General features: G+C 46.9%; 1 long non-coding RNA gene across 1 annotated transcript; it reads right to left on the bottom strand.

Moving 5' to 3' along the window:
• Window positions 1-371: 371 nt before the first annotated feature.
• On the bottom strand, window positions 372-9,485 carry LOC129201228 (uncharacterized). Its single transcript, XR_008575306.1, has 3 exons — window positions 9,353-9,485; window positions 8,792-8,841; window positions 372-493 (listed from the first exon to the last, which is right to left on the bottom strand). It is a non-coding gene; the product is annotated as an uncharacterized LOC129201228 (long non-coding RNA).
• Window positions 9,486-24,450: the final 14,965 nt, after the last annotated feature.

Below are 24,450 nucleotides of genomic sequence, written 5' to 3' on the forward strand. Positions count from 1 at the left end.
AGAGGCAGAGGCAGAGGAGGACACCCTACCTGACCAACAGCAATGGAATGTTACCAGAGGTTGCTTAACAACATCCTGCAAGTTCCGAGCCGTGCCACCCTGGTGGGACTCTGCAGTGGAGGGCACCTGAGCCCAGCAGGTATCACAAGGCCATATCCTATATGTAGTCTCAGCCTAACCACTGAATACATTTAGCTCTTGCTACCAGGAACAGTAATACCTTTTTCTGTTGTCAAAAGAAGGAGAAAGGTGCTAGCTGATACTATGCCATAGCACAAAGGCTTGCTAGTAAGGCTCATTTTAGTAGCTTTGCAAGATGATGACAAAAATCTCACTCACTCTGTTATAAGTTTGTCAAATAAAACAGATTGATTTGTAGTGGTGTAATGGCTTTGTCAAAGCCTGCAGCTTCGGCGGACCTCCAAATCCCCATTTTCTTCATGGACTTGTTCTGCAGCTTTTGCATCAGCTCTAGTCTTCAGTGTCCTGTTGACTAAAATACGTTAATGTATGAAATATTTTGAGACAGAACATATGTTATTCCCTTTATTTCACCGTTATTCTAGTAAAATGTAAAAAAAATCTGCCGTGGATTTTTTCTTTAAACACTGAATTAGAAGTTATTGTCACGACCACAGCATTCAACTTAAATGACTTATGTTAAAAGCACGACTTGTATAGCAACTTTTTATTAGTCTAGAAAGCCAGTCTGATGAAAACAAACACGCAGTTTTTGTTTCATGCAGGAGGCAAGTTTATTCCAGTTACTTCTTTCTGGAAAAGTGAAAACAAGAAATAGGTCTCTCTAAGGTGTTTTCACTCCATTCATGTAAAATTGTATCTGATAGTTTGGTTTTTTAAAAAATGTTTATGTGGGAAGTCTCTTCTTAAGATGCATAGTTTTAGTACACTGTTTAAGCATACATCACTTTCATTTTCTGCATCGTGACACAAAAGCTCTAGAAGATAAGAAATGTCTCCAGATAAACGCCCCAATATCAAAGAGCTCAAACGCTTGCTGCTTTAAAACAACATCTGCCCAGTACTTACCACGCAGCATCCTTTGCCACAGGTTCGTTACTTGCACTATGTCCTGGGTTTGCATGGCAAAGTTTTGGTAGCGGGGCAGGGCTACAGGGGGACCCGCGCTGGAGCTGTCTATTCCTGAAGGACTGCACCCCGTGGAAGGGACCCACGCTGGAGCAGTTCGTGAAGGACTGTGCCCCGTGGGAAGGACTCGTGTTGGAGACGGTGGTGGAGGACTGTCTCCCATAGGAGGGACCCCACGCTGGATCAGGGGAAGAGTGTGAGGAGTACTCCCTCTAAGGAGGAAGGAGTGGCAGAGACATGTGAGGAACTGATCACAACCCCCATTCCCCGTCCCCCTGTGCCGCTGGTGGGGGGAAAGGAGGGAGAGAAATCAGGAGTGAAATTGAGCCTGGGAAGAAGGCGGGGGGTCGGGGGGGGAAGGTGTTTTAAGATTTGGGTTTATTTCTCCTTACTCAACACCGATTTGATTGGTAAGAAATTAATTTTCCCGAGTTGAGTCTGTTTTGCCCATGACTGTAATTGGTGAGTGATCTCTCCCTGTCCTTATCTCAACCCACAAGCCTTTCATTACATTCATCCAGCTGAGGACGGACAATGATAGAGCGGCTTTGGTGGGCACCTGCCCTCCAGCCAGGGTCAAGCCACCACACACTGTCATTAAAATAATTAAGAGAGGTCAATGAGAAAGTAGAGCACAATTAGAACCTGAATAACTACAGACAAAGTGCATTTCAGGCCCCTTCCTGTAATAAGTAATTGGAGGTAATTTGGTGATCAAATTGGGTTGGACGAGAAAAGGCAATCTTTCTGCACCATTCTGCACCAGAGAACATCCTGTTTGGTGAGGTTTAACCAAAATGTTGCAAATTGCAGTGCTATGTTACTATGACAACTCGTATCTCTGTAACAAACTACCCAGACTTGGAGGAGCCACGATAACCGAAAAAGCCGAAAGGCGCGAAAATCAACCTATAAAGGGGGCTGTTTAGCTTGTTTGAATTCGCGAGCCTTTGGTGGAGCTGCGACTCCCCGGCCGCCCAGCGCTGCTTTTGCTTTCCTACCTTAATAAATACAGATTGGATTTACTTTGGACTCTATTTGTCTCAATTCAACTATAACAAATTTGGTGCCGTGACTCGGATCCAGACAGCCGACTCGGACTTCAACTCTGGGAGGGCGCCCCATCCTCGGATGGTCCCGGAGGAGATTCCGACTTAGCTCACCTGGATTTTCCGAACTGAGATAGGAAAGCAAAAAAAAAAAAAAAAAAAAAAAAAAAAAAAAAAAGAGAAAAGAAAAGAAAAGAGATCCTGCATTTCCCGTAATTTTTGTGCACGAAGAGCCGGATGAAGACTCGGGAGTGAGTAAATATATTGCGGTTCCGTTCGGTCGGGTTTGGGTACCCGGAGTGCGAGTGACTGAGACGTCCACTGGGCTTAGTAGTCCGCCGGGCGAAGCGAGTGTGGACCTCCTAATAGTGCGGTTCCCATTGTCCGCGAGGGCGTGGGCCACGAACGGAGGGAAGCGAGTGAATTTCGAGTGAGAGAAGGCACTTTCGGAAGATGGGACAGGAGGAAAGTAAGGCTTCTGTTTCCATGCAGGAGATACGGGGTGGGGGTGGGCTCCCTGACATACCCCAAGATAGCCCTTTAGGTCAAATGATTCAATATTGGGATGATACCCCTTACCGAGAAGGGAAGTCTAAGGAGAAAATGGTCCATTATTGTATGAAAATATGGGGAGGAAAACAAATAAGAAAAGATTTATATTGGCCAATTTATGGATCTTTGGAGGATTGGATATGTCAACAATTAAATATATATGTTAACAACAAACAACCATTTAATAAGGAGGAGACTGAATATGCCTTTTTATGGATTCTGGGCACGGCTCAGAACACTAATTTGTTTCCATTGAAAGAAAAGAAAAATGATAAGAAAAAAAAGTGGGATATAGACGAACCTCCAGCGTCTCCCCCACCCTATGTTCCCCCTCCTCCGCTACCACAAGAATTTGAGCAGGATCTCCCTCCAACAGCACCCCCAGACCCTGGGGAAGATGCTCCTCCTTCTAATCGAATAATAACTAGAAGTCAAACTAGAGAGAGAAGAGAGGAAAATTTATTGTATCCGTTAAGGGAAACCGCTATGGGGGGGGCACAACCCGGAGTCGGATTTGTATCTGTACCTCTCAGCTCCGGGGATGTGAGGGAATTTAAGAAAGAAATGGGACACTTGTTAGAGGACCCATTAGGCGTAGCAGAACATTTTGATCAATTCCTCGGACCCAACATTTACACTTGGGACGAGATGGAGTCTATTTTGAAGATCTTGTTCACAAATGAAGAGCGTGGGATGATTAGAACAGCAGGCATGAGACATTGGGATCAGAGGCATCAGCATGGTCCCGCCGGAGATGTAAAATGGCCCCTACAGCGGCCCCATTGGGACAATCAAGACCCTGCACATAGAAATAACATGGTTGATCTCCGGGATATGATAATTCAGGGGATTAGAGATTCTGTACCTAGAGGGAAAAGTATTAATAAGGCCTTTAATGAACAACAGAGGAAAGATGAAACCCCCACTGAATGGCTGGAGAGATTGAGAAAGAGTTTGCAGCTATATTCTGGGTTAGACCCCGATAGCCAAGTGGGTCAAGTCCTGCTGAAAACTCAATTTGTAGCTAAATCTTGGATGGATATAAGGAAGAAGTTAGAGAAAATAGAAGATTGGCAGGAAAGAGGGTTAGATGAATTATTACGAGAAGCTCAGAAGGTGTATGTGAGAAGGGAAGAAGAAAATCAGAAGAAACATGCCAGAATCTTGATGGCTGCTGTAAGGGAAGGGCAAAATCAGGGCAGAAGAGGAGAAAGTCCCCGGAAGGGCCCAATAGAACTGAAACAGAAGAGACTTGGTCTACAGGACATGGAATGTTTTTATTGTCACAGGAAGGGACATCTGCAGAGGAATTGTCGGAAAAGAATACAGGATGAGGAGATTTTTAAGGAAGATTAGGGGGGTCAGGGGCTCTATTTGCTGGGGACCCCTAAGGTTACCGAGCCCTTGATAAAATTGAAATTAGGTCCTCAGCATGAAGTGTTCGAGTTCCTCGTGGACTCAGGCGCTGAAAGATCAACCGTCCAAAAATTACCATTTGGATGTGTTGAATCAAAGGATAAACTCCAAGTAATTGGCGCGAAGGGGGAACCTTTCAAGGTGCCCCTAATAAGAAATGTAGCAATAGAAGCCCCCAATAAATATGGAATGGGAACATTTTTACTGGTCCCAGAAGCTGAGTATAATCTTTTGGGACGAGATCTGATGGTGGAATTAGGAATTAATTTGGAAGTAGATCAGGAGAAATTAAAAGTAAGATTATGCTTATTAACTGCAGAAGATAAAGCCAAGATTAATCCAGAAACTTGGTATAGCCCAGGATTGGTGGGAAAATTAAATATCGAACCGATCACTATCTCTATAAAAGACCCAGACCAGCCAATTAGGATAAAACAGTATCCCATGTCCAGAGAAGGGAGAGAAGGGTTACAGCCAATAATTGAGAGGCTTTTGGCCCAAGGGCTTTTAGAACCCTGTATGTCTCCTCACAATACTCCCATATTGCCCATAAAGAAGCCAGATGGGTCCTATCGCTTAGTACAAGATCTGAGAGCTATAAACAAACGTACCATTACCCGGTTTCCTGTGGTAGCTAACCCGCACACTATACTTAATCGGTTAAGTCCAGACTATAAATGGTATAGTGTTATAGATTTAAAGGATGCTTTTTGGGCCTGTCCCTTAGAAAAAGAATGTAGAGACTATTTTGCTTTTAGGCCTTAAGGGATTGAAGGTCTCTAAGTCCAAATTGCAGTTTACTGAAAAAGAGGTAAAAATATTTGGGGCATTGGCTCACGAAGTGACACAAAAAAATTAGATCCTGAAAGAGTGAAAGGAATTTTGTCTCTAACAGCGCCCACTAATAAAAGACAGATAAGACAGTTATTGGGATTATTAGGGTATTGGGCGACAGTGGATAGAAAATTACAGCAGTAAAGTAAAATTTTTGTATGAAAAACTAACTAAGAACGGGTTAGTAAAATGGACCCTTGAAGATGAGGAGCGTTGGGAAAACATGAAAAGAGACCTGGTAGAGGCACCTGTCCTCAGTTTACCAGATATCCGTAAACCCTTTCAACTTTTTATCAATGTGGAAAACGGGACAGCCTATGGGGTCCTGACCCAAGGGTGGGCAGGACAGAGAAAGCCTGTAGGATATTATTCTAAAATACTAGATCCTGTAAGCCGCGGGTGGCCCACTTGTTTACAAGCAATAGTGGCCACTGCGTTACTGGTAGAAGAGGTTGGAAAGGTCACCTTGGGAGGTGAACTAAAGGTATACACCCCCCACAACATTCGAGGAGTATTGCAACAACGAGCTGATAAGTGGCTTACGGACAGTCGATTACTAAAATATGAGGGAATTTTGATTAACTCCCCTAGGTTAGAAATGGAAACAACCTCTATTCAGAATCCTGCCCAATTTTTATACGGAGAACCTAGAGAAGATTTGACACATGATTGTCTCCAACTAATAAATTTGCAGACTAAGATAAGGGAGGATTTGGAGGAGGATGAATTAGACGATGGAGAAAAATTATTTGTGGATGGCTCCTCACGAGTGGTTGAAGGACAACGGAAATCGGGATATGCTATTGTGGATGGGTGCACCTTTCAGATAAAAGAATCAAGACCATTAAGTAAAGCTTGGTCCGCACAAGTGTGTGAGTTATAAGCCATACTGAGAGGACTAAAACTTTTGGAGAATAAAATTGGAACCATTTATACCGATTCAAAATATGCCTTTGGGGTGGTACATACTTTTGGAAAAATTTGGGAGGAGAGAGGCTTAATTAACACCCAGGGAAAGAGATTAGTACATGAAAAACTAATCCAAGAGGTATTAAAGGCTTTAAGGGGTCCACTAAAGATAGCTATAGTCCATGTAAAGGGACATCAGAAGGGACTAACCCACACAGTAAGAGGAAAAATAGATAAGGCTTTCACTCTCCAGGAATTGGATAAACTAAAACAAATTGGAGCAAAAAGAGATGGTGATAAATGGCTGCTACCAGATGGCAGAGAAATTCTTCTAGGGGAATACTGAATAAATTACACCATAAAACCCATTGGGGAATTCAGGCTTTAGTAGACCAGTTCGAAACAAACTATGCCTGTGTTGGAGTATATGGTCTAGCTAAAAAGATTTTAGAGGGATGTTTAACCTGTCACAAAGTGAATAAACGACAACTTAGGGAAAAGGTTCAGGGAGGTCGCGAACTGGCTAAAAGACCCTTTGAGAAAATACAGGTGGATTTTACTGAATTGCCGAAGGTTGGGAGATATCAGTATTTATTAGTCTTGGTTGATCATCTTACGCACTTTGTAGAAGCCTTTCCAGTGGTAAGGGCTACTGCAAAGACAGTTATTAAAATTCTCTTGGAAGAAATTATTCCAAGGTATGGAACTATTGCGGTAATTGACTCAGACCGAGGCCCACATTTTACGTCCAAAATAATTAAAGAAACAACTGAATTGTTTGGTACAAAATGGGAATACCATACTCCCTGGCACCCACAGAGTTCCGGGAAAGTAGAAAGAATGAATGGGGAAATAAAGAAACACCTAACCAAGCTTATGGTGGAAACAAAATTGAATTGGGTTAAATGTCTATCGCTGACCTTGCTTTACATTAGAACTCAACCAAGGACAGATACTGGTATATCCCCCTTTGAAATGTTGTATGGGATGCCTTATGACTTTGGATTATTAGTAGAGCACCCGAAGGTCGAAGATAAAATTTTAACAGAATATATTTTAGAACTGACAAAAAGGAGACAAGAACTAAGAAAGAAAGGTTTGGTAGTACAAAGACCTCCCTTGGACATTTCCATACACCGAATCCAGCCTGGAGACCAGGTACTAATCAAAACCTGGAAAGAAGCCTCCCTGACGCCTCGTTGGGAAGGACCCTTTGTTGTTCTACTTACCACAGATACAGCTGTACGAACAGCGGAAAAAGGGTGGACTCATGCCAGCAGAATTAAGGGACCTATCTTCCCAGAAAGGTGGACTGTAACGTCGGAACCAGGAGACCTCCGAATGAAGATAAGAAAAAACGAGACCGGTAAATGAATCACTCCAGATCAGTGGTTCCAAATACACTACGAGTCACCTTGAAGTGAAGAAAGGATACCTGACCAAATGGGGGGGTGGACTATACAAACTAATAGGAATCCCTCAGGTTTTTCCCTTTTGTTGTGAAAATAGATTTCCGGGGAATACCCTGCTTGAAACCCGGGCATTTATGTTGGGTTGTTTGCCAATGTTTAAATTGTAAATGGTCCTGTCTTTCATTTAAGAGACAGTGTTTCATTTAAGAGACAACTTTATTGTACAGTGTGCTATAAGATTTGCCTAGAAATGGGCCCAACAACCAAACAGGTGGAAATATATTTGAGAGATAACTCACTCTAAATTATTAACAGGATAACAGCTAAATTCCCCTGAAGACTACCTGCTGCTGCCGAGAAGATATTAATATCCCGTTGCTCTCTGCTAAAGAGTAGACGAGGAAGGCAGAGAGGTACCGAACCGTGGGGACAAGAAAAGTTGTTATCCTATTGATAGTCAGAATTGGAGCCTGAATTGGACGCGGCCTGTGAAGTGTTGTCTAGATTTGATCAACAAATTACTTATAAAAAAAAAAAAGGGGGGATTGTAATAAGTAATTGGAGGTAATTTGGTGATCAAATTGGGTTGGACGAGAAAAGGCAATCTTTCTGCACCATTCTGCACCAGAGAACATCCTGTTTGGTGAGGTTTAACCAAAATGTTGCAAATTGCAGTGCTATGTTACTATGACAACTCGTATCTCTGTAACAAACTACCCAGACTTGGAGGAGCCACGATAACCGAAAAAGCCGAAAGGCGCGAAAATCAACCTATAAAGGGGGCTGTTTAGCTTGTTTGAATTCGCGAGCCTTTGGTGGAGCTGCGACTCCCCGGCCGCCCAGCGCTGCTTTTGCTTTCCTACCTTAATAAATACAGATTGGATTTACTTTGGACTCTATTTGTCTCAATTCAACTATAACATTCCCATGTTCAGCCTGCGCCTGGCAGGATTCTGCCTGCAAATAACAGATTTTCCCAGCTGCCAGCAAGCAGCTTCACGGCACCAAGCCTGTTCGTGTGCTCCGCGCCGCAATTCGGTTCCAAGGTAAATCGCTGAACTTCAGGGACACCTTCCTCATGTCTGTGGGTTTGTGCTTCTCATGACTGAATTACTTTTTAACTCACATAGAATACTGCAATATTCCCTCCTATTTGCAAGAACGATTGATTTTCAATCAATTTGTGTCCTGCAGACTCCAGAAAATCCATGTCACGAAGAAACCCAAGCCAAGGAACAGATTCTCCAGTGCCTAAGAGCAGGCTGGGATTCACACTGCGTTCTCCCCAAGCCTGCAAGGAATTAATAGCATATCCTCCTGTTTGCACCTACCTCTCTTCATACAACTCATAGGAAATTCACTGCCTTTGAGGTACCTATTCTCACAACTTCAGCTGATTTTGGCTGATGAGTTCAGAAGTTTTGGGAGCCAAGTTCAATAGAGTGACCAAAGACAATCCTTCTCAGAAACCAGGCTAGAAAGGAATCCTAAGGAATTATCACTACTTACCTTCTTTATATTCTTCTTTTTTTGGGTCTGATTTCGGCTTTGCCAACTGCCTACGTTAAGAAAGAAGACAGAGAAAAGGAGAAAAGAATTGTTGTATTACAATTTTTGTATTATAGCATATCATATCGTATTGCAGTGTATAGTTCCCCCTCAAGACTGGGGAACTTCACCAAGTTTACAATCCGGTGCTCCGCATCATGCAAAAAAAAGCCTGTGGACCACAAGGATTCAGATGTCTGCTGCATACCGTATGCACAATTCCATAAGGACAGACATTTCCTAACCTGCTAACCTTGAAGTCTCAACGGCACAAATAACATCTCAGTAATCAAAGCGGAGGAGAGATCTCAAAGGAGTTGGGAAGATACACATGTTTTTTATACAAGCAGAAGACTTCTACTAAGAAGAGGGATTCCAGTTCTAAGATACTGGCACTGGTATTAACATAATCGTATCCCTCTGCAGATTTTTAGCTGTAGGTGTATCGTGATGTGACTCGTGCATGCTTTCACTTTTCATTCTATAAATTGAACAGAGATTGAACACCTGGAAATACAATACCTTGTAAAGTGTCTTCGATTGACGTTTTCACTTAATATTTCCATGCTTTTGTCAAAGCTAGAGTCTGAACAGGGCGGCATGTTTTTTCTCATTGATCTTAAAGAGTGTCCATTGAAACATCCCATTTTGCCAGAGGAAAAATCCTAGGGAATATAAAAGAGGAAATAAGAATGTATTTATCCGAACCACATGTATGGAGTTAAGAAGGAACTTCTGCCTCATTTAGGCAAGTTTATTCTGTAACACTCCTGATTCAATAGCGGTGCAACTAACAGCAGGTAACTTGTACACCAAGAAGGAGCTCTCAGAAAAAAAGCCCAACTTTCAAAGCTAAAGCTCCCCTCTGCCACACTCTTCTTGTGGACAACTTGAGCTTAATATCCTTTGAAAAAGTTATTGCGGCAAAGCCTTTCATATAAACTTAGTGTTTCTTTAAAAACCCCCAAATCTTTTATTTCAAAAGTTGGTTCAGAGGAGCAGTCGAGCTTGACTTTGCATGTTCTGGGATTAAAATCTAGTTAGGAGAGTTTCTCTTCCTCTCTCTGTTCCATTGATAACTGCATTCAGAGGCACATGAAAAGATTTCCTTCAAGAGGATGGTATTTGTCCCCGGGAAACCAAAGGGAACTCAAGATACACTTTTTTATGGCTGTTGATCTTGTTCACATTGGCATTTCTGCAAGGAGGGTGAGTACTATCACCTTTCCTATGTGAGGGGGAAAGCTATACCCATGAGAGGGGGCTTGTTCAGTTTGTTCAGCCAACCCAAAGTTTCATTAGGAGTACGCCAAACTAAGTCTCACACCGAAAAGGGCAGAAAACAGACCAGATTCTTTCACTTCTTGACACTAACTTTACCAAGAGGTACTTCCATTAGTAGCTGATGGAGATGATAACAGAAGCGTGAAGAACGCGGCTACAGGAGAGCAATGACGCACACGCAATGCCCTTGCAGTGCCACACAGCGAGAGCTGTGGCCGCCCGCTGCTGGAGGGTCAGCCCTGAGCCACAGAGCTGGGCGATCCTGACGGTCTTCTCTTCAGACAGCCTTGAACAAGTCATCCCCAACGTTCACCGCACAACTGGCCGTGAGAAGACAGACCTTCCGACGAGGAGGATTTCAATCACCTTTCCTTCATCGCTCGTTTTAAAGAGCGCCTCGCTTCCTGCAGTTCTCCAAGCTGGTGGAGCGAGGCCTCGTGGTATGCTTCCCATATCTGGCTTTAAGTTGGGGCATCTGAGATGAAACCCCTGAAGCTATTTTATAGTTCTCAGATCCAGCGTAGAAGGATGTAACAAGACCTAAAGCTTAATGACAGGCAGTCTGGTCTGTCAGAGTCACTTTTCACATTCTTCCTCTCAAAGGTTTAAGAAAGAAATTGTAACAGAAAGCCTGTCAACTTATTTTTAATTTGTCAGAGCCCTACATTTATTTGAAAGCAGTTTTTGTGCACACTCACACACAGGAGTATAGAAAGACTTAAACCAATACTTTCAGCATTCGCCACTGAGACAACTAGAAAAAACCCCTAGACCAAGAAATAATCTCACCTGCAAACGTACTCATAGTATTCCTACAGCTGGATGCCTATGGCTTAGACATCGTCCTACAAAATGTATAGGCATGCCTGGGAACTGCCTATAATGTTGGGTTATGCGATTAAAGGCTAATCTGCATAAACAAAAGGCAGCGGGGAAGCACGGGTGGGCAGAGGCACCCCAGTAACACAGCCCCAGGGGAACAGCCCGGCCCCGCTCCTTGTGAGGCCATCGCTCAGCCCAAGGCCCAGCTCCAGGGTGAGGGACCCACCCAGCGGTGCAGGCAGGAGAGCCCTTGGGGTCACCGAACAGACCAAGTGAGGGCCTCTGCCTAGAATATGACTCGCTGGGGGATGCCCATCATCACAGCCTGTCCTGGCTTCTTATTTATTTAATGGCACTTCTGCCTCCCGGGGCACAGAGGTCCGAGCAGCGGCAACGAGAGAAAGGGCTGCAGCTCCTCACAGCCTGCACCATTGCTAACAGACACCAAGCCAGCATCAGCTAGCAAGTGGCTTAACTTTTGGGAACCAGGTACCGGAAAGGTCACCAGTCTGGGCCAGCTATGGGAGACACTGGGCTGGGGGGACAGCTACTGGAGAGGCCATAGGTCTGGGCCAGGGACCCATCTGTCTCTGCACATGAGGTAACTGGGAGAGCAGGTCATTCAGGGCCAGTTACTGGTTTGACTGAGCGTCTAAGGACAGTTACAGAGGGGTATACATAGTACATGCGTGTGTATATGTGCGCGCGCACACGGGATCTAAATACCAGCAGCTGGAGCAGCGCTGTGCACCTCTGGGGCTTACACAGCTGGCTGCCAGCCCCTGGAGGCAGCTACAGACAAACTGGGCACCCAAACCCAAATCATACAGGGATCCGTGTTACATAGATGCATCTGTGTGTGTTTTCCCACTAATGGGTTTTCAGCCTGATCAGCCAGAGAGGGAAGAAGGATCAGGCCATTTGTACTGTCCATAAGGCTGCCAGATTCAGCCACTCCAAACATACAGCACTTTCAAATAAGGATATTTTAAGTAAGAGGCTTTATTTCTAAATACACGTTCACCTGTGAAATTAGACTCCAAAGCTGGAAGCAACTCTGGAAGATTCAGCTTGCTTAAACTCCAAGATACACAAGTTATAGCTGCCACTTTGGCTATCTCTGCTTCATTGATCTAGAAGTAAATATTCCTTGGGATAAATCTTAAAGGTTTGCCACATCAGCTAAAAGATGACTGGAATAATACGCTTCACAAATCTCTGGGCCATATCCAAGACTGAAAGAAGAACAAATACTTAGAGAATGTCAGCACAGATGTTAGGAGAAAAAAAAAAAAGAACAAAACAGTATAGCGACCTGGGAGATTTTTCTATGTATACTTATGCACTTGTTTGCTTTTTAAAAACATATTTTTAATACAATGTTCACAATACAATACGTGTGATAGCCATGATCCTCAGTACTGTCTTTTTACCTTAACCGTGGCTCAAATAAGGACACGGGCAAAGCAGTACCAATGTAGAGCGCTAACTCTGACTGCCCTCCATTCATAGGAAGGCATCCCAGTTCCAGGAGACGGCAGGCACCAAGAACCATCAGGTTAACTCCAGCAAGCTGCCGGCAGAGCAAGAGTAACTAGCTCTTGTCAACCTTATCAGGCTGAAAAAACACACTCAAGGACTGAAATTCAGTAGAAGCAAATGGCTAAACTGGAAAGATAAAGCAACTGGATGGAAGAATTTTGTGAAGTATTTCAAAATTTGAAAGCATTTACTATTTTGTTACTTTTCTCATGCTGTAGGAAGCGATTAGCCATTGTTTCTAAAAAGTCTTTTATAAGAGCTGTGTTTAGCTATCTGGTATCTCTGAGGAAGTCACTCTATGTTGAGGTACTATCAGAACAGATATATGCGCTTAGGCAACAAGGCTGTGAACTCTGATGCTGAGGTCCCTACACAGACAAGGCATGAAGCACTTTTCAGCCTGGAAAAGTGCCAGTTTCCACTTTGCCCAGATGAAGGGGGAACTCAGGAGCACACAGGTCTCAAGTACAGGTCACAAGACAATCTTGTTCAGCCTGAGGAATTACACCAGGTTTACAGACCTGCAGATAACGCAGCTTCCAAAGGGGCATTAGCCTCTCTGGATCTGCCATGGGGCTGGAAACGTGGAAGAGGATAAACCCATCAGATGCCAGTTTACCTTAGGCCTTCTGCTGTATGCTCCTTACTCTCTATGGACGAAATAAGCTAAATAACTGGAGATAAACCGCTTGCTGATATCAGAAAAAAATGCAAAAGCTGCCACCACCAAGTCCTTGCACATCAACAAGTTAGGAAAGAGGCATTAGGACTTGAACATGCAGCTAGCACCGGGATCACCTCATGCGCTTCTGCATCGTCTCTGCGGTTAGAAAGCTCCAGCAAAGTCCAACCCTCTGAAACGTAAAGTAAGAATGACTCCATGCCTCAAAGCATGGGAAAGGTCTGCAAAACAGGAAAAAAAGAAAGAAAGAAAAGAAATAAAGAAACCAAAACAAAAAAGAACCTTACAGCCAGTTTCATAATGATGATTCTGCTTTGGTTTCAGTGAAAAGTTTACGTTTAGCTTCCTCATTCCTCATCGCCACACTGAGAACACGTGCCAGCTGCTTAACCTACCTCCCGCTGGGGGAGGGGTGAGCGAGCGGCACGTGGCGCTCAGCTGCCAACCACATCAGCCCTTTTGGCACCCAACGTGGGGCATGAGGGGTTGTGATAATGACAAGTCTGACCCAAGTGTGTTAAACCAAAATTGTTACAAGCATTTATAATGTTCTTGAAACAGTCGCTGGTCATAATGATGTTCTGTTTGGTCACATGGCTCTGGTTTGTAAACCCGTGTTTATGTAATCCCTGTGGCGCTGTTTATCGCCTCTGGGAGAGGGGTTCCTGTTCTCATATTGTTGTATTGTGTGATAATGACTTGATAAGATATCATCGACAGTCATGCATCTGAGCTGGTACCTGTACGTAGCATTTCTGTCATGCCCATACCTCGGTCAACTTCTTTCAGAATTGATTAAGAATTGCACCCAATCTATGGGGAAGACGGGGGGGATACCTTCTCCCACTCTTTCACCTCCCCTTTTCCCTTTTGGTTGGCTACAACAATTTTTGAGAATGTTGAATACCCTTGGAATGTTCAGGCCAGTATATTCCTATTGCTAGGTCTCCTGCATGTTTTCCAAGTCCTGTTCAGGGTTAGCAAAAATTGTTTCAAGAATACCACCCAGGGATCTTCCCCGAGGCTGAATGGTCAGGGCTGGCATGGCATGTGGGAGAGTATGGGCAGGTATCTAGAGACGCTCTCACCCCCAATGGTTTGGAGCTTCACTCCCGAACAACTGCAAGACCCTGATAAAATGGTAGAATATTTGAAAGAAAAATGCTGTGGGTATTCTAAGGAGACACAACTTACTGGGCTGTGCTGGGCCCTGGCCACAATCTATCAAACACTGCTTGATAGGAGACAGCACCATCCAGAGAGAGAGAGCAGACCCACAGGCTCTGCAGCTACCCAGGCCCCTGCAACAGGCCCTGCAGCTGCCCAAGCCCCCACAACAGGCACTGTAGCCGAGCCAAAAGATCAACCCATACCAGTATCAGTCGCCCCTATACACAAAAAGAAATACACAAAGAAATCGGTTCGCTTATTGAGAGATGATGATGAACCAGGACCATCACGAGAACAAGAAGAGCCAGAACCAGAAGTGATCACCCGATCCCTGGCCAAGGCCAAGCAGCCAGGATCCTTGTCTAGGGAAGGGGGCATTGACAAGGCAATTGGGAAGAAGGCACAGGCCCTCAGCCTCTGGAGGCGACTCCTGTCAAGTGTGAGGGAAAGGTATCCTTTCAGCGAAGATGTCGTATGTCGGCCAGGCAAGTGGACCACCATGGAGAGAGGTATCCAATATCTGAGGGAATTAGCTGTGCGGGAGATGGTTTATTATGATCCGGACAACGCACAGTTGCCCACAGACCCCGATGAAGTCCAATGTACCCCACCCACGTGGCAAAAATTTGTGTGAAGTGCACCATCATTGTACGCCAACTCACTGGCAGTCATCGACTGGAAAAGTGAAGAGGCACCCACAGTGGACGAAGTGGCTGGCCGACTCCGGTATATGAAGAGAGCTTTTCTTCCTCCCTTGTCTCGGCTGTGGAGAAACTGTCCCAGGACGTCCAGCAACTCAAAGGGGATATATCGTACCCCCCACCTGCACAGACCCGTATTTCAGCTGTTAGGAGTAAGCGTTTATCTGCTCTGGAGAGGGGATACGGAGCATAAACACCACGCGGTATCCTGTGGTTTCATCTGTGTGACCACGGAGAAGATATGAGGAAATGGGATGGGAAGCCTACCTCAACCCTGCGGGCACACGTACACGAGCTACAAGGCAAGACAGCTGTATAAAGGGACTCTTCCAGCAAGAATACTGCTCCAGTTTCCACCGGGCAGCCCCCCAGATAAGTGGAAGGCCTGATCGCACTTATGATCCTCTTGAAGGGACTTCTAAGTCCTTTCTGCAAGAGATGAGTAGTGAATATGATGAGCAGGATTAGAGGGGCCCTGCCTCCAGCCAGGTGGAGGAAAGGGACAAGAGAGTGTATTGGACTGTGTGGATCCGATGGCCTGGCACATCGGACCCACAGGAGTACAAGGCCCTAGTGGACACCGGTGCACAGTGCACCCTAATGCCATCGAGCTAGGAAGGGGTGGAACCGATATCTATTTCTGGTGTGACGGGGGGATCCCAACAGTTGACTCTGTTGGAAGCTGAAGTAAGTCTAACTGGGAATGAGTGGCAAAAGCACCCCATTGTGACTGGGCCAGAGGCTCCATGCATCCTGGGCATAGACTACCTCCGGAAAGGGTATTTCAAAGACCCAAAAGGCTACCGGTGGGCTTTTGGAATAGCCGTCTTGGAAGCGGAGGAAATTGAACCATTGTCTAGTTTGCCCGGTCTCTCGGAGGACCCTTCTGTTGTAGGGTTGCTGAGGGTTGAAGAGCAACAGGTGCCGATCGCTACCACAACTGTGCACCAGCAGCAATACTGCACCAACAGAGACTCCCTGGTTCCCATCTACAAGCTAATTCGTCAGCTGGAGGGTCAGGGAGTGATCAGCAGAACCCACTCACCCTTTAACAGCCCCATATGGCCAGTGCGGAAGTCCAATGGAGAGTGGAGGCTGACGGTAGACTATCGTGGCCTGAATGAAGTCACACCGCCGATGAGCGCTGCCGTGCCAGACATGCTGGAACTTCAATATGAACTGGAGTCAAAGGCAGCCAAATGGTATGCCACAATTGATATAGCTACTGCATTTTTCTCAATCCCTTTGGCAGCAGAGTGCAGGCCACAGTTTGCCTTCACTTGGAAGGGCGTCCAGTACACCTGGAATCGACTGCCCCAGGGGTGGAAACACAGCCCCACCATTTGCCATGGACTGATCCAGAGTGCACTGGAAAAGGGTGAAGCCTCAGAGCACCTGCAATACATTGATGACATCGTTGTATGGGGCAACTCAGCAGAGGAAGTTTCTGAGAAAGGGAAGAAAATAATCCAAATCCTGCTGCAGGCTGGCTTTGCCATAAAACAAAGTAAGGTGAAGGGGCCTGCGCAGGAAATCCAGTTATAGGAATAAGGTGGCATGATGGGCGGCGTCAGATCCCAATGGATATTATCAACAAAATAGCAGCCATGTCTCCACCAACCAACAAAAAGGAGACACAGGCTTTCTTAGGTGTTGGGGGTTTCTGGAGAATGCACATTCCGAATTACAGTCTGATAGTAAGCCCTCTCTACCACGTAACCCGGAAGAAGAATGATTTCAAATGGGGCCCTGAGCAACGACAAGCTTTTGAACAAATTAAACAGGAAATAGTTCATGCTGTAGCTCTTGGGCCAGTCCGGGCAGGACCAGATGTAAAAAATGTGTTGTACACCGCAGCCGGGGAGAATGGCCCTACCTGGAGTCTCTGGCAGAAAGCACCAGGGGAGACTCGAGGTCGACCCCTGGGGTTTTGGAGTCGGGGATACAGAGGATCCGAGGCCCGCTACACTCCAACGGAAAAGGAGATATTGGCAGCCTGTGAAGGGGTTCAAGCTGCTTCAGAGGTGATTGGCACTGAAGCACAGCTCGTCTTGGCACCCCGACTGCCAGTGCTGGGCTGGATGGTCAAAGACAGGGCTCCTTCTACACATCATGCAACCGATGCTACGTGGAGTAAGTGGGTTGCACTGATTACACAGCGGGCTCGAATAGGAAGCCCCAATCATCCCAGAATTCTGGAAGTGATCACAGACTGGCCAGAAGGGAAAGATTTTGGAATGTCGCCAGAGGAGGAGGTGACACGTGCTGAAGAAGCCCCACCGTATAATAAACTAACAGAAGATGAGAAACCATATGCCCTCTTCACTGATGGGTCCTGTCGCATTGTGGGAAAGCATCGAAGGTGGAAGGCTGCTGCATGGAGTCCTACACGGCGAGTTGCAGGAGCTGCTGAAGGAGAAGGTGAATTGGGCCAGTTTGCAGAGGTGAAAGCCATCCAGCTGGCTTTAGATATTGCTGAAAGAGAAAAGTGGCCAACACCGTACCTCTATACCGACTCATAGATGGTGGCCAATGCCCCGTGGGGGTGGTTACAGCAGTGGAAGCGGAGCAACTGGCAACGCAAAGGCAAACCCATCTGGGCTGCCCCATTGTGGCAAGAAATTGCTGCCCGGCTAGAGAAGCTAGTTGTAAAGGTACGACATGTAGATGCCCACGTAGCCAAGAGTCGGGCCACTGAGGAACATCAGAACAACCAGCAGATGGATCAGGCTGCCAAGATTGAAGTGGCTCAGGTGGATTTGGACTGGCAGCGTAAGGGCGAATTGTTCATAGCTCGGTGGGTCCATGACACCTCAGGCCTTCAAGGAAGAGATGCGACATATAGATGGGCCCGTGATCGAGGGGTGGACTTGAGCATGGACGCCATCTCACAGGTCATCCATCAATGTGAAACATGCGCTGTAATCAAGCAAGCCAAGCCGGTAAAGCCTCTGTGGTATGGAGGACGATGGTTGAAATATAAATATGGGGAAGCATGGCAGATCGACTACGTCACTCTCCCACAAAGCCGCCAAGGCAAGCGTTATGTTCTTACAATGGTGGAAACAACCACTGGATGGCTGGAAACATATCCTGTGCCCCATGCCACTGCCTGGAACACTATTCTGGGTCTTGAAAAGCAAGTCCTGTGGCGACATGGCACCCCAGAGAGAATTGAGTCAGACAACGGGACTCATTTTCGGAACAACCTCATAGACACCTGGGCCAAAGAGCATGGTATTGAGTGGGTGTATCACATCCCCTACCATGCACCAGCCTCTGGGAAAACTGAAAGGTACAATGGACTGCTAAAAACTACCCTGAGAGCAATGGGTGGTGGGACCCTCAAACACTGGGACACACATTTAGCAAAGGCCACCTGGTTAGTTAACACTCGGGGATCTGCCAGTCGAGCTGGCCCTGCCCAATCAAAATTTCCACGCCCAGTAGAAGGGGATAAAGTTCCTGTAGTGCGCATGAAAAATATGTTGGGTAAAACAGTTTGGGTTATCCTTGCTTCGGGCAAAGGCAAGCCCATCTGCAGGATTGCTTTTGCTCAGGGACCAGGGTGCACTTGGTGGGTGATGAGAAAGGATGGGGAAGTCCGGTGTGTACCCCAAGGGGATTTGATTTTGGGTGAAAATAGCCAATAAATTACATTGCATGATGTTAATAGCTATATACTGTATCAATGGTACGACCATAAGAATCACCCAAAACTAATGAAGGATGGACTTTGGAACTAGAACTGACTTCAACTGGTGCCCAGGAACTTCATCGAAAATCACATCTTTGACGTCCAGACTGCGAGCATGGACCATACCAGATACACCAGCCGGGAAAAAAAAAAAACCCTCCGGATGCAGCGTGCAACAATCCAGCAGCACGCACCATTGTTCCTGCTCTGGGAGACTGTAATGGCAGATGGAGCCCAAAGCCATGGACTAAATGAACTCGATGGACACTTTAGAGCGATGGCCCATGGAGTAAGAGAATGGTGTCTGTGAAATAATCTGGGCGTGACGTAGATGGTATAGAATAAGGGGTGGATAATGTCCTGGTTCTGGCAAGGATAGAGTTAATTTCACAAGGAGCCAGGACAGGTGAGCCAAGCTGGCCGGGGGCTATTCCAGACCATGTGACATCATGCTCACCATAAAAGGGGGCTAGTCGGGCAGGGGAGGGGGGCGTGAGCTTCTGGAGGGTCAGTCCTTAGATCGGTAAATTGTTCTCTGTTATCACCCACTGTTAATATCTGTTATCAGTACTGTTGTTGATTGTTTCCCTCTCCCTTGCTGTCCCAGTAAACTGCCCTTATCCCAACCCTGGAGCCTTTGCCATTGTTTTTCCGTTCCCCTCCCCATCCCGCCGGGGGAGGGGTGAGCGAGCGGGGCGTGGTGCTCAGCTGCCGGCTGGGCCTAAACCACGTCAGTTACGCAAGCCAAAGTCGTGTTTTTCTGCAGCTGCTGGTTTCTTGATTCTGCAGTTTGTTTTTCAAATGGTACCTAATTGCAAAACGATCGTTGACCTTCTTTTATTGTATGAGTATCGTCCCAGTCCTGAGCAGCGTAAGTTAAAAAGCTGTACTTCAAGCGGCATGGGCCCAGAGTCCCCTGCAGAATACAAGACTTACGTCCTAATGTTTGCAATGGAAGATGTGTTTCCTTAACCTTAGTTATTTTGGAGTGTTACCGAGCAGTGCTGTTAATGGCAATGTGACTCTATTTTTTTTCCTGGTTTTACCCTGCCTTTTTCCTCTAGTGCTTTTTTTTGTGTCTAATTGTTACGGAGCAGTGACTTTTGCCAGCAAGTAAGTGAAAGTCAAGCATTTCTCAGTGAAAAAATGGCAGAAATCCTGTCTCTGTCATCGCAGAAAGCGACTGTATTCCAGGTACAGGATACTTCGCCGACACTGTGTTCCAGATAAACAGAAATGCTGACTTTAAGAAACTTGTGTCGTTCCAGATTCGTGGGTACGCCGTACGACTCGTGGGACACATTCTCAGGCAGAAGAGCAACAGGTGATGTGTGCCATGGAAATTCTCACACAGCCAGTGATTGTGGATTACTATGAGCTCAAAGTAAGTCTAATTTCAATTTTGTTAATACTGAAGTAGGACGTTGCCTTGCTACGTGTGAATTAAGACGTAAGAGACAGCTGCTCCTCTGGAGAGGCAGACCACCACAGGCCTGCCAGGAAGGAGTGCTGGCCTACAGCATTAAGGCTCCTTCTAGCTGTCTCGTTCGTTCTTTTCAAGGTTGAGCAAGTAATAAAAAAAAAAAAAAAAAGAAAGTAACAGTGAAAATGCTTTCCCTCTCTCTTCTTTGGTACTTTGGTAACTGTGTCCAGGCTCCACTCAGCCCATGGAAGGGGACATGCGAGTGCCCCCTGCATTGCAAAATCAGCCAGGGGCTCCTGACGGCAGTTTAACTCGGCTTTAAGGGATGCTCCTGTACCCTGTTCTGCTCTGAAGGGGCAGCACCTTCCAGGGGAGGAATGGAAACCCCATCCAGGACCCTGCAACATCTGAAGCCCTGATGGCTCTCGCTCTGCAGCCTGGAGGGCTCAGCGCAGTGGACACAGGGTCCCCTGTGCTGGCAGGGCTTCGGCAGATCTGTTGGCGAGTGGGCCAGTGACTTTGGGTCATCATGGCCACTGGGGTCTGTCCTGGGCCATAAAACTCTTCTAGGGGTCACACAGTGACTTAATGAAATCCTGTAGTCACCTGGGGACAGGTTCAGGTAACGAAGAAAGAAAAAAACAGGCGAGAACCATAATCCTTTGCAATGGCTTCTCTTCCTCTTCCTTTCTCTTAGTCTGTTGGGGTTTTTGTTGCTTTGGGGTTTTTTTCCCTGTTATTGTACTGGTTCCTGGTTTTTTCCTTCTGGTCTCCTGACTTTTCTGTAGCACTTTCTTTTCCCAGTATCTCTTTTTCTCCCCCCCTCCCCCTTTTCTGCACTTGTGGTTTTTTCTGTGCAAACCAGGGCCCACATTTCATTTACATCTTGCCTGGCACGCCTGCTGATGTTTGTGCACAGTGCCCTAGGCCGTGGTTTGCATGTGTTGATGTGCTCCCATTTAGTCTCTCCTTTTTTTTCTTTGGAGAAAAAAAAAAGATATAGCTTTCCTTAGTGGTGCCTTCATATTAAAAAAAATCCCCCACACTTTAAAGTCTTCTCTAATGCCCTTTCTCTCCCCTTGATCAGGCACTGGGCACTGCAAAGGGACACACAGGGACCACAGTCCCAGTGCCTGGCAGTGCGGCACCGCTGCCCCTTCCTGTCCCAAGTAGATCCAGCGCTGGAGGAAGAGCCCAAGATCTCAAACACCTCCAGACAGGTCTGGAGGTCTGGCCTGACAACACATTCCATCCTCTCCTGCAGCACCTTCTCCCCCTGCCCAGCACCAAGGAGGTCGCGGGCTGCCGGCAGACTCAGGAAGCCTTCAGTTATGCTTCCATCATGGCTCCAGCCCTGGAAGAAATGTATTTATTTATCAATAAAAAATGAGACTGTGATCTCATGTCTGGGATGAAGCAGGTCCTGACAAGTCATGCCAAACAGTTCCTGTTACTGCAGGGACCAGAATAGCAACATCCATGCCAGGGCTCTGCTAGCGGACGGATTATCTTCAGGAAGACACTTTGGGAACGTACCCTGGGAAGAGCAGGATAATTTGGGTTTCCAAAAGGTCCTTATGTATTAAGATCCAGGGGGAGAGCGAAGAGGAAGGTGGGCAAAGTGTGCCGGGCACAGTTCTTCCAGCACCCTTGTGTTGGGTTTGCATGGGAAGGTTTTGGTAGCTGGGGGGGGCGCGGGGGGGCGGTCTACAGGGGTGGCTTCTGTGAGAAGCTGCTAGAAGCTTCCCCCGTGTCTGATAGAGCCAAAGCCAGCCGGCTCCAAGACAGACCCACCGCTGGCCAAGGCCAAGCCCATCAGCACCTCCGTGATAACATATTTAAAAAGGAAAAAAACAGTTAGAGAGGGAGCTTTTGCAGCTGGAAAGAGGAGTGAGAAGATGTAGAAACTCTGCAGACACCATGGTGAAGCAGGCTGTCCCCCTGCAGCCCATGGAGGAAGGATGAGGGGGTGTAGAGATTCCACCTGCAGCCCATGGAAGACCCCACACCAGAGCAGGTGGAGGCACCTGAAGGAGGCTGTGGCCCCGTGGGAAGCCCACACTGGAGCAAGCTCCTGGCAGGACCTGTGGACCCGTGGAGAGAGGAGCCCACGCCAGAGCAGGTTTGCTGGCAGGACTTGTGACCCCATGGGGGACCCATGCTGGAGCAGTCTGCTCCTGAAGGTCTGTACCCCGTGGGAGAGACTCACGTTGGAGCAGTTGGTGAAGGACTGTTTCCCATGAGAGGGACTCCTCCATGCTGGAGCATGGGAGCGATGAGAGGAGTCCTCCCCCTGAGGAGGAAGAAGCGGCAGTAACAACGTGTGATGAACTGACCCTAACCCCCATTCCCCGTCCCCCTGTGCTGCTGAGGGGGGGCAGAGGTTGAAGCCGGGAGTGAAGTTGAGCCCGGGAAGATGGGAGGGGTGGGGCAGGTGTTTTAAGATTTGATTTTATTTCTCATTCCTCTACTCTGTTTCACTTAGTAATAAGTTAGATGAATTTCCTCTCTAAGTTCAGTCTGTTTTGCTCATGACGATAATTAGTGAGTGATCTCTCCCTGTCCTTATCTCGACCCATAAGCATTTTGTTATACTTTTTCTCCCCTGTTTGGTGAATGAGGGGAGTGATAGAGCGGCTCTGGTGGGCACCTGGCCCCCAGCCAGGGTCAATCCACCACACTGTTGCATAGGAAAAGCGTGAAGTCCAAGAAAATAGTTTTCTAGCACTGAAGTCAGTGGGTTGTCACCAGTTTCCAGGCTGCGCTCTTGACTCCCGAGTTTCATGCTGAGCAGAACTGGTTAGAGTTTGTCCATGAAATAGATTCCTCAGAGCAAGCAGATTGACCAAAACCACGAACAGTTTAGAGGAGAGTGAATTTGACAAGTTTTGCCAGGAGAAAAGGGGGAAAAAATGGCAGATGATCAAGAGGTGACAAGGCTTTCTTATTAGCCAGAGGTGAAAGGATGATCTTATGTTCTGTGGATTACTTGTAGGTTATATTGGAAATCAGAGGAAATCTGTTTGTATCTTTAGCTCTGCTATCCCATCCCCATGAAACCCTCGGACGGTCACTTTCTCTCCTTACCTCTGCAATGGTAAATCAGGGCTGTCGACCCCCCAGCTCCAGTGGCCCCTCAGTTTGTGGCAGATCCAGAGCAGAGAAAGAAGAGGGCGAGCAGCTCACTCGCAGGAGGGGACTCCAGTGGCGGCAGGAAGACAGCCAGGCTTTGTGCATCGGGCGTTGTGCTTCAGGCTGCTTGCCCATGTGCTGTAGATTGCAAAGGACCTGCGAGAGACAGGGAATAGCCATGAGGCTGAATTTGGGGCAGGACTAGGGGCAGGAGTTACTGCCACTTCCCAGCCTTGCAGCGGTACCCGGCACAAGGCTGCCTGTCCATTCAGTGACACTTGGGGCCAAGGTGGCCCTGGATGCTGAGGCAGGGGTGAGACAAGTGTCAGGAGATGCTCCTGGTGGCAAAACCTGACGCAGAACTCAGAGCAGTCGTTCCCAAGCTGTCATGCCTTACAGCTTGCTGCTGCTGCTGCTGCTCTAGACCTGGGAAAGGCCAAATATGCATCCAACAGCTGGTCTGTCTCACCCCTATCATCAGCCTACCAAAAGTTACTACGTCACCTTCTGCCATGCAAAGTGGTGCTGTGGCCGCATAGCACCTTTGAAACACCTGACACCAGCCAGCCCACAATTCCTGCAGACACCTCCCAACCAAAACCAGGCAGGGGCAGCAGTCTCCCCCCCCCTCCCCGAGTGAGTTCCTTTTGTGGGAGTCACTAGCAAACTATTTTGCTGCTCCTTCACAACATACCTTTCTGCAAAGGTTTTTGAGGACCAAACTCCAGGCAGGCACTGCTCTCTAGAAGCACCAAATCTCTCACGGTAATTGTTTCTTCTCCATGAGGCCACCAGACTTGAGGTTCCCCAAGATTTAGGCCTTCTTTCCCATCCCAGTGACTGGTTTGAATTAACTTCATCTATTATTTTCGTCGGTTTGTTTGGGTTTCTTTAAGGTCCAAGTCTCCCTGCAGTGCTTCTCCCACACTGCCTCCTGCTCTCACTCATTTAGTCATTCCCACTCTCGTTCCCACTCGTGATCGCCACCGTATCCAAGAAGAGGCAAAGGGAAGAGTCGTAACAATCGTTGCAGGTCAAGGTCAGATGGTTATCACCGTTCAAGGGCAAGGGCACCCCCATACAGAAGATACCGTTCACGCTCAAGGTCTCCAGTACTTAGAGAACAGTCTTCCACTACATGGACTATACCTCAAGGGGAAGAAGAAA

The sequence above is a fragment of the Grus americana genome, unplaced genomic scaffold (genome assembly GCF_028858705.1).
Source record: "Grus americana isolate bGruAme1 unplaced genomic scaffold, bGruAme1.mat scaffold_859, whole genome shotgun sequence".
Taxonomy (NCBI): Eukaryota; Metazoa; Chordata; class Aves; order Gruiformes; family Gruidae; genus Grus; species Grus americana.